This window comes from Balaenoptera physalus (assembly GCF_965194825.1).
Source record: "Balaenoptera physalus genome assembly, chromosome: X".
Lineage (NCBI taxonomy): Eukaryota > Metazoa > Chordata > Mammalia > Artiodactyla > Balaenopteridae > Balaenoptera > Balaenoptera physalus.
In genome coordinates, this window is record NC_138903.1 from 122905732 (window position 1) to 122921320 (window position 15589).

A 15589-nucleotide genomic window follows, 5' to 3' on the forward strand; every position below is an offset into this window, starting at 1 on the left:
AATGGACTTGAGGACATGCGGAGGGGAACGGGTGAGCTGGGATGAAGTGAGAGTGTAGCATTGACATATATACACTACCAAATGTAAAATAGCTAGTGGGAAGCAGCTGCATAGCACAGGGAGAGTAGCTCGGTGTTTGTTAGCACTTAGAGGGCTGGGATAGGGTGGGTGGGAAGGAGGCACAATAGGGAGGGGATATGGGCATAAATGTATACATATAGCTGATTCACTTTGTTATATAGCAGAAACTCACACAACAATTTAAAGCAATTATACTGCAGTAAAGATGTTTAATAAATAAATAAAAAGATTGCCCTAGCTATTCAGGTCTTTTGTGTTTCCATACAAATTGTGAAATTTTTTGTTCTAGTTCTGTGAAAAATACCATTGGTAGTTTGATAGGGATTGCATTGAATCTGTAGATTGCTTTGGGTAGTATAGTCATTTTCACAATGTTTAATCTTTCAATCTAAGAACATGGTCTATCTCTCCTTCTGTTTATATCATCTTTAATTTCTTTCATCAGTGTCTTATAGTTTTCTGCATACAGGTCTTTTGTCTCCTCAGGTAGGTTTATTCCTAAGTATTTTATTCTTTTTGTTGCAATGGTAAATGGGAGTGTTTCCTTAATTTCTCTTTCAGATATCTGATGCAGTTTTAAATGGGATTATTTTCTTGCTTTCTCTTTCTTATAGTTTATTTTTAGTTTGTAGAAAAGCAACAGATTTGCATATATTAATCTTGTCTCCTGAGACTTTGCTGGATTCATTTATTAGTTCTAATAGTTTTGGGGTGGAGACTTTAGTGTTTCCTATAAAAAGTATCATGTCATCTGCAAATAGTGACAGTTTTATTTCTTCCCTTCCAATTTGGATGCCTTTTATATTTCTTTTTCTTGTCTGATTGCTGTTTCTGGGACTTCCAATACTATGTTAAATAGAAGTTGTGAGAGTGGGTATCCTTGTCTTGTTCCTGAATTTAGAGGAAAGGCTTTCAGCTTTTCACTGTTGAGTATGATGTTGGCTGTGGGTTTTTCATAAATGTCCTTTATTATGTTGGAGTCTGTTCCCTCTATACCCACTTTGTTTAGAGTTTTTAATCATAAATGGATGTTGGATTTTATCAAAAGCTTTTTCTGCATCTATTAAGATGATCTTATGATTTTTATTCTTCCTTTTGTAATGTGGTATATCACATTGATTGATTTGTGAATGTTGAATCATCCTTGTGACTCTGGAATAAATTCAACTTGTTCATAGTGTATGATCCTTTTTATATATTGTTGGATTTGGTTTGGTAAAATTTTGTTGAGGAGCTTTGCATCTATATTCATCAAAGATATTGGCCTGCAATTTTTGCTTTTTTATAGTCTTTGCCTGGTTTTGGTATCAGGGTAACAGTGGCTTCATAGAATGAATTTGAGAATGTTCCATGCTCTTCAGTTCTTTGCAGTACTTTGAAAATGATAAGTATTTGTTCTTCTTTAAATGTTTGATTGAATTTCCCTATGAAGTTGTCTGGACCTATACTTTTGGTTTCTGGGATCTTTTTTTAAAATTTTAAATCAATTTTACTACTACTGATTGGTCTGTTCAAATTGTCTGTTTCTTTTTGATTCAGTCTTGGCAGTTTGTATGTTTCTAGAAATTTGTCCATTTTTTCTAGGTTGTCCAACTTGTTGGCATATAACTGTTCTTAGTAGTCTTAAGATTTTTCTGTATATCTGTGGTATCAGTTGTTATTTCTCTTCTTTCGTTTCTTATTTTGTTTATTTGGGTCTCACAGAACTAGAACAAATAATCCTAAAATTCGTACAGAACCAGAAAAGACCCCAATTTGCCAAAGCAATCTGCAGAAAAAAGAACAAAGCTGGAGGTATCACCCTCCCAGACTTCAGATAATGCTACAAAATTTTACTAATCAAAACAGCATGATATTGAAACAAAAGATACATAGATCAGTGGAACAGAATAGAGAGCCTAGAAAGAAACCCACTCAGTTATGATCAATTAATCTACAACAAAGGAGGTAAGAATATTCAGTGCAGAAAAGACAGCCTCTTCAACAAGTGGTGCTGGCAAAACTCGACAGCTACATGTAAAAGAATGAAATTAGAACACTCCCTAACACCATATACAAAAATAAACTCAAAATGGATTAAAAACCTAAATGTAAGACCTGAAACCATAAAACATATAGAAGAAAGCATAGGCAGAACACTCTTTGACATAAATCATAGCACTATTTTTTTTGTATCTGTCGCCTAAGGCAAAAGAAATAAAAGCAAAAATGAATAAATGGGGCCCAATTAAACTTAAAAGCCTTTGCAGAGCAAAAGAAACCATCAACAAAATGAAAAGACAACCTACATATGGGGTGGGAGAAAATATTTGCAAATGATGTGACCAACAAAGGGTTAATAACCGAAACACATAAACTCAATATCAAAAAAACCCCCCACCACAACCCTATTAAAAAATGGGCAGAAAACCTGAATATACATTTTTCCAAAGAAGATATACAAATGGCTAACAAGCACATGAAAAGATGCTCTACACCACTAATTATTACAGAAATGTTAATCAAAACCACAATGAGATAACACCTCACACGGGTCGGAATGGCCATCATCAAAAAATCTACAAGCAACAAATGCTGGAGAGGGTGTGGAGAAAAGGGAACCCTCCTGCACTGTTGGCGGGAACGTAAATTGATATAGCCACTATGGAGAACAGTATGGAGGTTCCTCAAAAAACTAAAAATAGAACTACCATATGATCCAGCAATTCCACTCCTGGGTATATATCCAGAAAATACTAAAATAGTAATTGGAAAAGATACACACACCCCAATGTTCATAGCAGCACTATTGACAATAGCCAAGATACAAAAGCAACCCAAGTGCCCATCAACAGATGAATGGATAAAGAAGATGTGGTATATATATATACAATGAAATACTACTCAGCCATAAAAAAATGAAATTCTGCCATTTGCAGCAAGGTGGATGGACCTAGAGAATATTATGCTTAGTGAAATAAGTTAGAGAAGGACAAATACTGTATGATATCACTTATATGTGGAATCGAAAAAAATAATACAAGTGAATGTAATATATGCAAAACAGAAACAGACTCACAGATATAGAAAACAAACTAGTGGTTACCAAAGGGGAGAGGAAATGGGGGAAGGGTAAATTAGGAGTACAGATATACACTACTATGTGTAAAATAGATAAGCAACTGTACAGATATACTGTATAGCACAGGGAATTATAGCCATTATCTTGTAATAACCTATAATGAATTATAGTCTGAAAAATCCTGAATCACTATGCTGTAAACCTGAAATGAATATACTATTGTAAAGCCACTATATTTCAATTAAAAAAACCAACTCTTGTTCTGCAGACATGTAGAAACTTTCCCTTACATCTTTAAGAAGTATCTTCCAGGTACAATTGGAATATTAGGAAAGGAGAACTGAAGTGTTACTAGAGGAGCCAGGGAAAGTTACTCGAGTTGGTGACACATGAGTTGAGATGTGAAAATAAGCAGGAGAGGGTAAGGTCGATGGAGAAAGTGAGAGCAGGAAAGACATGGCAGGTGGAGGGAAGGACATGTGCAAAATCGTGATGTCAGCTGAGAACCCAAACGGCCTTAGAGAGATTATATAACTCCCTTGCTTTAGTCTTGGGGAAAAGTGAGCCCTTACACTGTGCCAGGTGCTGGGAATACAGACATAATTAAGACACTATTTCTCTTGTCCTCAAGAAGTATACAGTATATTGTGAAAGTAATAATTTTATCTTTTCCCACTATTGCAACTGTTTTATTTCTATTTTTTATGATGTTCAAATGGTCCAGTATGCTTAGCTCTGCTTCCCGACTAAATGCCACATGCCTATATCTGGTTATCCGTGTTGCCAGTGGTGCTGGTATGAGAGACTACTTGCAGGTTCCTCCCAACTGCAGGATGAAGATAGATCACAGAACATGTACTACTGATGGCAGGATCTGTCCTCATATTCATAACTGAAGGGCCATTTTCCAAAATATTCATTCATCACATTACATTTACATTTTATTGCCAAGACTTGAGGTCAGTATTCATGGATTCAATCCACTAACCCCCCTCCACTGGGCACCAGTTAGATGCGCAGCTTTGAGCCTAGGTGTTATGAGGCTGCAAACATCAACCACATGAAGGCCTTGTCCGTTCAGTAGCTAAAAATTTCATTGGGATAAATATGTGTATATTACTAAAATAAAATATATCGGGGCACACATTTCCTGTAGGGAAATGAACATTAACTTTGCAGTACTCGAAGTCAATCTGCAACTTTTTGGTTTCATGATCTTGGACAAATTATTTAACATCAAGTTTCAATTTCCCCCTCCATAAAATGGAAATGATGATACCTCCTACCTTAATAGTTGCATATGTCTGTGCATATGTGTTTGTGCTGAATAAATTAAATAATATATGAATCAATCTGGTCTATAGTATGACTTCAGCATATTTCTACCTAGCCACTCCCCTCTCCACCCCGGGCCAATCATCCCAACACCCTAAATATTTTAAGTTGTTTTGAAGTTCAGAGGAACATAAAATATTTGGTGGTGTTTTACTTCTTTCATGAATGATCCAACTTCAAACAAATTTACATGGCAACCCAAATATAGTTCTCTCAATACTCAAAATAATGCCTTTACTAAAACAATTTGGAGTGGTGACTTACTGTGGCCTTGGATCCTGCTACAGAGAGATTTGGCATATATTATCAAGAATACCGTTTTATTTAAAAAGCTCATAAAGCTTCATCCTCAGCTATTACTGATTTAGGAGTAGCAGGTATATGGAAACTTTCACACTCTACTGAACGGGATTATACATTCTTCTCTAACCCACATAACTCATATTTGCAGGCTGACTTCTAAGTTCCTCACTTTCTGATTAATGATGTGAATAGCAGGGCTCTAGGCAGCGTTCTCTTATCTGAGCATGCCACAGACTCACTTTCAGTTGACCTTCAGAAAGTATTAGGCAGCATTTCTGCAAAACTTCCTTTAGTAATGAACACTGGAAAAGAAAGTTATGATTTGTGATTCTAAAACTACATAGAAATACAAAACACACACACCAGTCGCTGACATGAGACTCTGTATGTATATATACAGGCTCTCTTATTTTTACTGATTGATATCAATTTTTTTTTCAGGAGCAAAGTATCATTAATTACAAAAATAAACTAGCAAAGTTCTCATTAAAGATAAATGTGAACTGGGAAGAACATATGGATAAATCATCCCCTGCCTCATTCAAATTGAAAAGAAACACTTTGACTCTGGAGGGAACAGTGAGAAATGTGTATATTATAAAGTTATAGGTTTTAATAACTTCACCTCATTCTATTAAGCCTCTAACCCCATTGGAATCATAAAAGGTTAATATTGAAATGAACCCTAAGAGCATAAATTAGGCATTGGCCATTACATCCCCCCAAATGAGCCTTAAGCTATGTAACACTTGATCAGCAGGAATTTCCTCTTTTATTAAAGAAATGAAGATACACTGCATTGAATGATATTATTGAGAATACCTAAAATTTCTCATTATCCTACAAGCGCTTAAAATTGCTATTACAGATTTCTGCAGGCCAAATCCCAGTTCCCAATGGACCCCTGCAGTTTATGGAGTACTAGCAGGGAATGTGTTTCAGTTGCCCACAAATACATACTTGTATAGTCATATTGGGTATTTTCAGGAGAAAATGAGATATTTTATTTTTATTCTATCTCTAAAGAAGGGTCAATCTGAAATGGCTGCAAATCAAAACTGAGGCCGGCGCGTTGGGGCTGTTGGTCAGGGGCGGCCGCGCGCCGCGAGCGGGCCACTCCGGGGGGCGGGCGCGCGCAGGGATGCTCCGGGGGGCGGGCGCGCGCAGGGATGCTCGGGGGGGGGGGGGGGGGGCGGGCGCGCGCAGGGATGCTGGGGGGGGGCGCGCGCAGGGATGCTCCGGGGGGCGGGCGCGCGCAGGGATGCTCGGGGGGGGGCGGGCGCGCGCAGGGATGCTCGGGGGTGGGGGTGGGCGGGCGCGCGCAGGGATGCTCCGGGGGGCGGGCGCGCGCAGGGATGCTCCGGGGCGGGCGCGCGCAGGGATGCTCGGGGAGGGGGGCGCGCGCAGGGATGCTCCGGGGGCCGGGCGCGCTCAGGGATGCTCCGGGCGGGCGCGCGCAGGGATGCTCCGGGGGGCGGGCGCGCGCAGGGATGCTCCGGGGCGGGCGCGCGCAGGGATGCTCCGGGTGGCGGGCGCGCGCAGGGATGCTCCGGGCGCGCGCAGGGATGCTCCGGGGCGGGCGCGCGCAGGGATACTCCGGGGAGCGGCGGCGGCGGCGGCGGCCGTGTGGGCTGAGGCTGCAAGGATGGCGCGGACCCTCGGGCCTTTCCTGAGCCGGCCACTCGGGCTGCGCCGCCGCCGAGGCCCCTTCAGCCTTGGGGCCGGGCCCGCCGCCGCTTCTGAACGCGGGGGCCGGGGAGCCCCTGCCTGGGCCCGGAGCCTTCCCTCGGGGGTCGGGCCCGGGCGGGGAGCCCCGAGCCGCTGCCCTCCGAGCCCCAGTTCCTGCTTTTTCAGTTTCCCTGGGGAGGTGATGAATTGTTCCAGGGGTCCCCGATGAGGCGGGCCGGGGGGCCGCGCTCTTAATGGAGGGTCCCCGCGGGGCCCGGGTGGGGAAGCGGTTGTCTTTGCATGGGCGGGGCACTTCCCGAGCTTGCCGGGACCATGAGCTGACCTCTGCGAGCGGGACGTGTCCGAAGCCCGAGAGCCAGCTCACCTGAGCCGCCCCCTCCCCCGGCCAGCATGGCATCTGAAGAAGCCTCTCTCGGGGCATTGGAAAGTCTGATGACAGAGTTTTTCCACGACTGTACAACCAATGAAAGAAAACGTGAGCTAGAGGAACTTCTTGATAACTTTGCTCAGCAAATAAGAGCCTGGAGATTCTGCCTGTATTTTCTCTCCAGCACTAGGAATGACTATGTAATGATGTACAGTTTAACGGTTTTTGAGAATCTGATCAATAAAATGTGGCTTGGGGTCCCATCTCAGGATAAGATGGAAATCCGTAGCTGCCTGTCCAAACTCCTCTTGGTTCACCGCAAAACCTTACCTTACTTCATCTGGAACAAGTTCTGCAAAGTGATTGTTGACATTGGCCGTCAAGATTGGCCCATGTTCTACCATGACTTTTTTACTAACACTTTACAGTTGATCCAGTCCCCTGTGACAACTCCCCTCGGGCGGATCATGTTGAAGACAACTTCAGAAGAGCTGGCTTGTCCCGGTGAGGACCTCAGCGTGGCTCGGAAGGAGGAGTTGCGAAAGCTGCTGCTGGACCAGGTGCAGAACAGTGCTTGGGCTACTGACACGTATCTTGCAGACTGTCTGGGACAAACACAGCGTGACTGCCACCACCCCACCACCATCCCCGACCTCAGGAGAAAGTGGTGACTTACTGAGTAACCTGTTGCAGAGTCCTGGTTCAGCCAAACTGTTGAATCAGCCACTCCCCATCCTTGATGCGGACAGTGAGTATATCTGTTCCCTGGCCTTGGAGTGCCTGGCCCATCTCTTCAGATGGATTCCTCTGTCTGCCAGCATCATCCCGTCCCTCCTTACCACCATCTTCCACTTTGCCTGCTTTGGCTGTGACATCCAGGCCAGAAAGATGGCATCGGTTAACGGCAGCAGCCAGAACTGTGTGTTGGGTCAGGAGCGCGGCCGGCTTGGGGTCCTGGCCATGTCCTGCATCAATGAACTCATGTCCAAGAACTGTGTGCCTATGGAATTTGAGGACTACTTACTGCGTATGTTCCAGCAGACTTTCCACCTCCTGCAGAAAATCACCAAGGATTAACAATGCCCACACGGTGAAGAGCAGGCTAGAAGAACTTGATGAGAGCTGCATCGAGAAGTTTACTGACCTTCTGCGGCTCTTCGTGAGTGTTCACCTAAGAAGAATCGAGTCCTACTCCCAGTTCCCCGTGGTGGAGTTTTTGACAGTTTTGTTCAAGTACACATTTCATCAGCCTACTCATGAAGGTTACTTCTCTTGTTTGGATATCTGGACGCTCTTTTTGGACTATCTGACAAGGAAAACGAAAAGCCGTCTGGGAGACAAGGAAGCAGTTCTCAACAGGTACGAAGACGCCCTAGTCCTCTTGCTCATGGAGGTGTTGAATCGAATCCACTTCAGATACAACCAGGCCCAGCTGGAGGAGTTGGATGACAAAACTCTGCATGACGATCAGCAGACAGTGGCAGTGGTACTTACGCCAGAGCTTGGAGGCAGTGGCCAAAGTGATGGAGCTCCTTCACACACACGCCTTCTCAACACTGTTCCCAGTTCTTCAGGACAATTTAGAAGTTTATCTGGGGTTACAGCAGTTGATAGTTACTTCAGGGTCAGGACACAGGTTGAACATCACAGCAGAGAACGACTGCCAGCGGCTGCGCTGTTCCCTGCGAGACCTGAGCTCCCTCCTGCAGGCTGTGGGCCACCTAGCCGAGTACTTCATCGGGGACGTGTTCGCAGTGCGCTTCAGCGACGCCCTCACGGTGTTGGAGAGGTTGGTCAAAGTCACTTTGTATGGATCTCAGATAAAATGGCGCAACATTGAGACTGCCGTGCCATCAGTATTGAAGCCTGATCTCATTGACGTGCACGCTTAGCCCCTGGCTGCTCTGCAGGCTTACTCTCACTGACTAGCACAGTACTGCAGCGAGGCTCATCGGCAGAATACGCAGCCGTTCATTACGCTCATCTCCACCACCATGGATACAGTCACAGCTCTGGTCAGCACCAAGGTCCGAGACAAACTGCTGCTATCTGCGCGCCACTCACTGGTCTCCCTGGCCACCACTGTGCGACCTTTCTGCTCAGCATCCCCGCAGTACAGAAAGTATTCAACAGAATCACGGATCCCTCTACCCAGCAGCTTGTCGACAAGGCTCAGGTGTTGGTGTGCCAAGCCCTCTCTAACATCCTGTTGCTTCCATGGCCAAACATCCCAGAGAATGAGCAGCAGTGGCCTGTGCGCTCCATCAACCGTGCCAGCCTCATCTCTGCGCTCTCTCGGGATCATTGCAACCTGAAGCCCAATGCTGTCGCCCCGCAGAGGAAGATGCCCCTGGATGACACCAAAGTGATTATCCACCAGACACTTAGTGTCTTAGAAGATAGTGTGGAGAATATCTCTGGGGAATCCGCCAAGTCCCAACAGATCTGCTACCGGTCCCTGCAGGAATCCGTTCAAGCCTCCCCGGCCCTCTTTCCAGCTTTTATCCATCAGTCAGATGTGTCTGATGAGATGCTGAGCTTCTTCCCCACTCTGTTTCGAGGCCTTAGAGTACAGATGGGCATGCCTTTCACTGAGCAGGTCACACAGACTTTCCTCAATATGTTTACCAGAGAAGAGTTGGCCGAGAGCATCCTCCACGAAGGCAGTACTGGCTGCCGGGTGGTTGAGAAGTTCCTGAAGATCCTGCAGGTGGTGGTCCAGGAACCTGGCCAGGTGTTCAAGCCCTTCCTCCCCCGCATCATCTCCCTGTGCATAGAGCAGGTGTATCCCATCATCGCCGAGCGCCGCTCCCCTGATGTGAAGGCTGAGCTGTCTGAGCTCCTCTTCCGGACGCTCCATCACAACTGGAGGTGCTTCTTCAAGTCCACCGTCCTGGCCAGTGTCCAGAGGGGGATTGCCGAGGAGCAGATGGAGAATGAGCCTCAGTTCAGTGCCATCATGCAGGCTTTTGGACAGTCCTTTCTCCAGCCTGACATCTACCTATTTAAATAAAATCTCTTTTACTTGGAGACTCTCAACACCAAGCGGAAGATCTTCCGGACCACCACGCTCTTTCCGTTTGTGAACGTGCTGCGCCAGGTCCTGGTTCACAAGCCCCACGACCTCCTGCAGGAGGAGATTGGCATCGCCATTTACAGCGTGGCCTCTGTGGACTTCGATGGCTTCTTCGCGGCCTTCCTCCCAGAGTTCCTGACCAGCTGTGACGGTGTGGATGCCAACCAGAAAAATGCGCTGGGGCGGAATTTCAAGATGGATGGGGACCTGCCCTCATTCACCCAGAATGTGCACAGCCTGGTCAACGACCTGCGTTACTACAGACTCTGCAACGACAGCCTGCCCCCCGGCACCGGGAAGCTCTAGGTGCAGCTTGCTCACCGCCCGAGGGACACCGACTCCTGCCGCTGCCACCTGCACCACCTCCGCCTGCTGCCACGGGTGTCTCCCGGACGGGCCTCGGCCTCTCCTCGGTTTCTCACGCCCGGAGCGGCATCGCCTGCCCTCGTCCCCCTCCACGCTCCTCTCCTGCCGTCCAGCCAGCAGAACTGGCTCCGGGGTGTCCCAGGGGTTTGGAGCAGACAGGGGTCATGCGGCCAGGTACCGGGGAGGCACCGGAAAATCCTGTGGGGTGGTCCGCGCAGATCATGCATGTATCAGTCACGAGGCAGAAACGCCGAGGACAGCTGTGACAGTGCCACCTTCTCACCACTCCACCGCCCCACCCCTCCCGGCCCAGCCGGCTAAGGAGAGGCATGATGCTGGAACTACTTTGGCACTTCTGTCAAGCCACTCCCCCCCTCCCCCTCAGATGCCTTGAAGTCTCGGCTTTTTGTCAGAGATTTGCAGACTCGGGTTTTGTTGTTGTTGTTCTTGTTTTCTCATCATTCCATTGTGATACTAAGAAACTGAGAAGCTTAATGAAAAAATAATATGCTTATGTTGTTGTATTTAAAAAAATCAAAACTGGGGCATGACCAAAACTATTCCTCATTTTTGAACTTTTTATGGTACTAAAAATGCACCATGTCATCTATCACTTCTTGCTCTTTAGGTGGCTTCATTTTTCAACATTAGTTATTACTACTTCATGTTTGCTGTTCATCAACTTTAAAAGTGACACTTGTGCAATAAAAATAGACATCCTTGGCAAGGAGATGGCACTTCTGGATTGCCATCTATTTCATCAACTTCTAAGAAGAACTCCTCACATGATAAATAATGAAAGTATGAGCTAATCACAATGAAAACAATTTTACAAGAATCTTTTTTGGCATGTTCTGTTTTTTACAATAGTTATGGCATTTCATTGTGATGTCAATTTGCATTTCTCAGAGAAATGCAAAAACAAATAAACAATACTTAATACAATAAATATTCTAAAGAAAAAATAAATTCACAGTTCTCAAAGATACTTTTTTCTTCAGTATCTGAGCTAAAATGAAAAGTCCTCAAAGTCGGAAATATATAAAAACATTAACTGTTTTAGTTTGTGGCACAAATGTTTAATTATATATATATATATGTATATTATATATATACACATATGTAATATATTTCTAGAATACTGACATTTATTCAATCTAAAACTTATTTTTCTTTCAAAGCTTCTTTTAATATTTCATTAATTATCTTGAAATGATCCTAATTTAATCATTATATCCAAATCTAGAAACCCTGATCAATGGTCTTCACGATTCAGATTTCCCACCAAAACTCTGAGAAAAAAAATAAACAAGAATTTAATTACTGACGTGATGTACTTTGTCAAAATAAAACATTAAATTTAAAGTACAATATTGGGGAAGTGCTTTGTAGTCTAGTTTCCAGTACAATTTCATCATTTGACCCTGATCCTCTTAACCCAGGGAGATAGATAGGCAGAGCCTCTTTATTTATTTATTTATTTCCTACAAAGTGAGGATAATCACTCCTATTACATAGTACTGTTATAAGGATAAATGATATAATGTATGTAAGCCATCTACTGAAGACACTGGCTGACAGTAGATTCTCAACAAATATCTTTTTTAAATGAATTGGATTTTCCCATTTCATCATGTGAGAAAATTGCAATTCAGTTTGTTTTAGTGACTTGCTCAAGGTTGTATAGAAATTAATGATAGTCTGTCTATATTAATGATGTTACTAGAACTCAAGTCTTACTGATTCAGTTGAATTTTTTCTAAAGACAAAGATTTAAACGTCCGGTATTAGTTCAGTTCTTCTGATACTGTTTTAATCAGTGTGACCTGGACTTATTAATTTCATTTTAGGAAATGTTTTTGGCAATGTATTCCAGAGAACAAATAGATTAGAGCATGTTTCAAGATTGCTATAGCTTAATCATGCAATACCTTCAAATCACAAATTTGACCTATATCACCTAGCATTGTAGCATGGAAATAGTAGAAAGAGCAGATTATTAGTAACTACAATTTACTCATCACTTTTTTTGTACTAGGTACATAAGTGTTTTACATGGATCATCTCATTTAATCCTTGCAATATCTTAACAAGTCTTCTCTGATTATGGTCATTTTATGAACAGGAACAATAAAGCACAGAGAGAGGTTAAGTAACTTTGCCCAAGGTAACAGAACTAGGAAGTAGGAGAAGAAATGGTTTCAACCCAAGCAAAGCAACTCTAGTCAAGTCTATACTCTTAATCCTCATGCTCAACAGCTTCCGTGGATGATATGTAATTAAGAGTGGCTCAGTTGAAATGCAGAGCAATCCAGGGTATTAACCAAGAGCATAACAATTTGACCATTAGAGAGACTTTGAAAAGAGGAAAATGGGGGTTTGGAAGAGCAAAGGGAATGTGAATGGATGGTAGAACAGGGGTAGGAGGTTTTGCAAAGCAGCTTTAAGTGAGAGTAAAAAAGCTGAGGGAAATGGAATCCTAAGCCTGAAGACTGCACTCTTGCATCTGTAAGGGGCTAAGGTGTTGAAAGGCTAATAGGACCAGGAAAGAACATTCTGTAATGTTCTGGTGTGCTCTAGTATGGATAAAGTCATCGTGTGCCAGGTTAAGGAAGGTGTGCAGCCATAATGCAGTGGACCATGGAGAGGAACTGAGACTGTGCATCAGTGTGCAGATATGGTACGGGGAGAATTCTGTTAGTGCGTGAACAAGGAGCAGGCTGTTTCAAGCTCATGTGTCTAAATTAATTGCATTTCTGAAGCCAGATTAGTAGGACTCTCAAGGCCTCACATAACAAGGTAGAGTTTATACAAGTGAGAGTTGGAAGGATTGGGAAAGTTTTCAAAACATGGTGGTAAGGAAACCAGGTATGTGTGGCTAATACCTCAAATACACGCATATCCACACATACACACACACATATACACAGTAGTCCACAATTCCCACTCCACGTTTTCCTTAGCAGTGTTTTTTTAAAATATTATTATATTTTATTCAAAGTAGAAATTATTATTGAATATTATATGTGATTTCTTCCTCTGTAAAATTTAGTTGTTTTTGACAGCACTGGTAGATAACTAATACTATACAGTTTGAGGAGAACAATGTTTTGCTCTAAATATATGGATGATATCTTAGTCGCCTCAGACTGCTATAACAAAATACCATTGAGTGGCTTAAACAACAGACATTTATTTCTCACACATCTCGAGTCAGGGAAGTCCAAGATCAGGGTGCCAGTTTTATTTTGAGGTTTATTCTCTTGGCAGCTGCCATTTCTCTGTGTGGTTATATGACCTGTTTTGTTTGCCTGGAGAGAGAGAGACAGAGAGAGAGACAGAGAGAGAGAATGAGTGAGCAAGCTCTCTCCTGTCTCTTCTTATAAGGGCACTAATCCCATCATGAGGGCCCCACCTTTATGAGATATGAATTTTGGAGGAACACAAACATTCAGTCCATAACATACAGAAATTATATATAGTAAACTTTTACACTAACTGCTGGTTAATAAGTTTCAAACATTTTCAAGTAATTATGGAGTAAGAAATTACTTGTTATGTTCTACTCTAACTTTATAAAGATGAACAGAAATATCTTTTTTAGATCTCAATTATTTGCCTAAAAAATGGCAACTTTTTAAACTTTATTCATAAATTTTGGTCAGTCAGATTCTGATCAATAAAAACCAAATGTCATACTAGCAAGATCTTTGAACTGGCAATCAGTAACATAGAGTGAGGAGTGTTAAATTTGGCAATAATATGCTGTGTATCCATGACCTGCTCTTTCTTAGTCTCATTTTCCTCTCTGGAAAAGAAATGTAGTAGAACAGAATGATGTTTACTTTAATGTGTCGTTTCAGTGACCAAATTACCCTTTTTCTCCAGGACTGTCTTGGTTTTGGTCCTAAAAGTCCAGTCTACCAGGAAACCTCTATCCTGCGATGTAAAAAGTTTTGAATTTCCATTATTGGTGAAGACATATGGGGGAAAGCACAAAGCTGATATTGCAGCCAAAAAATCAGGTGCTGAAAGACACACTGTTTTCAGTGTGAAGTGGATAAGGCATAGACTAGCTGAATTCCATGGTTGCTGTTGCTCCTTTTTTCTTCCCTGACTGCTGATGTTGAAACTATGATCTGTAGTCCACAGTAGTGGATTATCCATTGTTGCTTCACTCTGAATGATGTAACTTAAATATGCAACTCAAATTTTCTGTAGTTGTGAGTGTTAACAGTCCACTTTTGACTCTGCCTGTAGATTAGCTGTTGTTTGTATCAAGATAGTGTTAATTTAACTTTTAATTGTGAATAGTATTACTATGTTTTCTCAGAGTTCAGATAATGACAAAGAGATGATTACAGTGCTAACACAGGCATAACCTGGACATCACTAAAAAAGAAGGCTAAATGACTGTGTGATTTAATGACTGACAGAAGGACACAAACAATAATATTAGGGAGGTAAATAACCAAAACAGAACATGCTGTGCAATATGCAGAGAATAATTGGGGATTGGGCATGTTGGAGAAGGGGAAGTAAAAGCATATATGAAGACTGAATCTCATAAATCTTACAAGCAAATACTTGTCAGTCAATAAAAATTTTTCATCATCCAAAAAAACACCAACACACAGTCAAAAATTCAGGCCACTGAATTAGCCTGGGCACACCACATGAAGGAACACCCATTATCTTATTGTCCTTTTTTGTTGTTGTTGTTTTGTTTTTTATACAGCAGATATATATTTTATTGTTCAAACCAGGAAATCTTATGGGTGAAGATTTTTATTAAGGTGTTTATTCACTGACTGAATGATTTGATCTTATTTTATTGGGGGTCAACTACCATTCAAAATTTATTTTTGAAAATAAAATTATTTTAAACCACTTAAAATAACATATATATATGTTAATTACATATACATTGCTACAAAAGTATATCAATTAAAGCAAAAAGTGTCATTTATATTAAAAGTGAAATAAGCAGATTCTCTTTTCTTGTTACATATTCACACATTTCAATTCCCTAGCTGCCTAGTATGCCTTGCAACTGGTATTTTTCTGCAAAATGCTTTTTAAAATATAATTCTTCTCTCTTTCTTTTTTTACACAATCACCCATAATCTCCCCCCAAATTGTTTTTTACTTAATAAAATTGAAAATGCTGATATATTTAATTGCCACTTTTCTTTATACCATAACATTTTTAATTGAGATAATTCCCTCTTTCTCTCTCTCTCTCTGTGTCTCTCAGTACCTGGTAAAAACTAACCAAACATTTAAAAAATGATGAATAGTTTCAATTCCA

General features: G+C 42.3%; 2 long non-coding RNA genes and 1 pseudogene across 3 annotated transcripts in view; 2 read left to right on the forward strand and 1 right to left on the reverse strand.

Moving 5' to 3' along the window:
• LOC309652033 overlaps positions 1-15589 on the forward strand; it is a 1052931-nt gene that overhangs the window by 611658 nt on the left and 425684 nt on the right. The gene's annotated exons all lie outside the window — the stretch shown is intronic.
• The window catches only part of LOC309652043, a 605073-nt gene that overhangs the window by 29508 nt on the left and 559976 nt on the right, over positions 1-15589 (reverse strand). The window lies entirely within an intron of this gene.
• Positions 6469-13598, forward strand: LOC309652295 (exportin-6 pseudogene; annotated as a pseudogene). The gene has a single exon. The product of its transcript is annotated as an exportin-6 pseudogene (transcript).